We start from the raw sequence: 2,321 nt of genomic DNA on the forward strand, positions 1-2,321 counted from the left end.
TCCCCCACGGCACCCCCCCTCCAGCTCCTCGGCACCCCCTCCCCCACGGTACCCCAGAGCCAGCTCCTCAGCATCCCCTCCCCCACGGCACCCCACCTCCAGCTCCTCGGCACCCCCTCCCCCACAGTACCCCAGAGCCAGCTCCTCGGCACCCCCTCCCTCACGGCACCCCAGCTCCAGCTCCTCGGCACCCCCCCCATGGCACCCCCACTGCCAGCTCTGTGTCCTTGGCACCCCCCAGCCCGACGCCTCTGCTGTTGTTCCTGTTCTCGGTGGGCAGAGGGAAGAGACCTGCCCGCTCGCCCCATGCTGCCTCCGAGGGACCGACTGGGGACAAGCTTGGACCCAGTGTGTGAGGGTGGGGGGACGCTGTGCCCTCTTCACCCCCCCTTGTGGTGCCCTGCCAAGCGGGCAGCTGGCCTGATCCCCTGCTGCTGGCTGGGGAGGGTCGCAGCAGGGGAGGGCTGAGCTGAGCTCATGCTTGGCAGCCCCAGAGCCAGGAAGCATGTCTGCGTCCCTGCCCCGGACAGCGGGTGAGCAGGGCCAGTGTCCCCTGAGCCTGGCCAGTCTCCTGCCCTTGGGCTCGCAATGTGGCCCCGGGAGTGAGCCAGGAGCCAGTGCCGCCAGACTCAGCTGCAGCTTCGCGCCAGAGGCCGTGGTGGCGACGCCAGCTAGAGACAGGCTGGTGCATGGGGGAGGAGCTGGCGCAGCCCAGTCCCAGGCCAGGGAGGAGACACTTTGCTCTTGGGGCCCTACGAGAGCCCTGAAGAGATGGGCAAACCCTTCCCTCACCCCCGGGCGCCCCATCCTCTCGCTGCTTCCCCAGCCCGTCAGCCTCACCTCCATCCTCAGCCAGCTCGCCCTGCCCGGGCTGGGCACCCTCACCCCCGGGCGCCCCATCCTCTCGCTGCTTCCCCTGCCCGTCAGCCTCACCTCCATCCTCAGGCAGCTCGCCCTGCCTGGCCTGGGCACCCTCACCCCCGGGCACCCCCGGGGCCCACAGGCAACTGCAGCACCCTGGCTCCTAACAGGGCCTCCTTACTTGGCAGGACTTTCTCATGGAGACCTTCATCCTGTTCAAGGACCTGATCGGCAAGACGGTGTATCCCTCCGACTGGATGGTGATGAACATGGTGCAGAACCGGTGAGCAGAGCCTCACCTCAGGGACGTGCGGAGACTGGACCTGCCTGTCCTGGGTCTGAGGGGCTGCGGGGCTCCTCTCCCACAAGTGCCCACAGCTGGGGGGAAGTGTGAGCTGTCCAGGGCACATGCCCCTGCCAGGGGGATCCCGGCAGCTCCAGCTCAGCAAGGGTGGCAGGGTGAAGAGGGGGTGGGAGGGGGTAAGTGGGGGGCTCAGCGTGGGCGGGGGGGGGTGTGAGGCGGGGCTGGGGGCGCGAGTCGCTGGAGCATGGCCACGCCTCTGCCCAAGGTCTCTCTCAGCTGCCTGGCTGGGCAGAGCTCTCGGGGGGCAGCAGGGGGGGCTGCTGGCACCCAGAGGCTCAGTCTAGGAGGTGGGGAGGCTGCAGAGCCTGCCCCGAAGGGAGAGTGGGACCCTTGGGGGGCTGCCCCACTGTTGAAAAGCTGGGGCGTGGCACAGACCTTGTGGCTCAGTGACGGGTGGGGGAGGTGGCTGCGGACAGGGTGTGGAGGGGGTGGAGGGTTGTGTGCGCACATGCGTGCCCACCCAGGGGCGGCCGTGCTGGCTGTGTGTGTGTGTGCAGGTGGGAGGTTCTCTCTTTGGGGGGGCGAGGGATGGGCATGCCGTTGCATGGTGGGTGCATGCCTGTATGGGTGATGCTGGCGTGGGCACGAGTGGGGGTGTGCGCATGGGGGGGGTCGCCTTCCTGGGCTGCTCTGAGCGTGGGTCACAGAGGGACCAGCGCAGACAGCCAGCCAGCCAGCCAGCTGCCCCCTCGCCTGGGGGCAGGGCTTTGTAACACCCCTCACAGCGGGGCCTCTTCTGGCGCCGGATGGGGCTTTCCGGCTCCTCTCCAGCCTCTGACAGGCAGGCTGCTGGCTCCAGTTTCTGACAGCCCAGCTGTTCAGAGCTCCTCGGCCGCCTCCCTGAGCCAGGGGCGCAGCCCTTAATCCCGCCAGATACGCCCCCCTCCAGTCTTGTCCACCCGTCTGACCAATCAGTAATCACGAGTCGAACCCCAAACTCCTGAGCTGGGGAGCTGCGGGGGTTCAGCCAAACACCAACGCTGGCCAATCCTTTGCCTGCTCCTGGCGGCACCTTCTCCACCTGTTCTCAGCCACTGCAGAGGCTAGAGGCAGATTTTTAAAAACACTGTACACTATACAGCTCCCGCTGTAATCC

The 2,321-nt window shown here is 67.6% G+C and overlaps 1 long non-coding RNA gene across 1 annotated transcript in view; it reads left to right on the plus strand.

Annotated features, from left to right (window-relative positions):
- Window positions 1–1,132, plus strand: part of LOC113407841 — a 24,492-nt gene extending 23,360 nt beyond the window's left edge. Inside the window, exon 3 of the long non-coding RNA XR_003370123.2 lies at window positions 1,050–1,132. This is a non-coding gene — a long non-coding RNA (uncharacterized LOC113407841). The remainder of the gene's footprint in view (window positions 1–1,049) is intronic.
- The last annotated feature ends 1,189 nt before the right edge of the window (window positions 1,133–2,321 follow it).

This window comes from Terrapene carolina, unplaced genomic scaffold (genome assembly GCF_002925995.2).
Source record: "Terrapene carolina triunguis isolate 2854851 unplaced genomic scaffold, T_m_triunguis-2.0 Scaffold431, whole genome shotgun sequence".
Lineage (NCBI taxonomy): Eukaryota > Metazoa > Chordata > Testudines > Emydidae > Terrapene > Terrapene triunguis.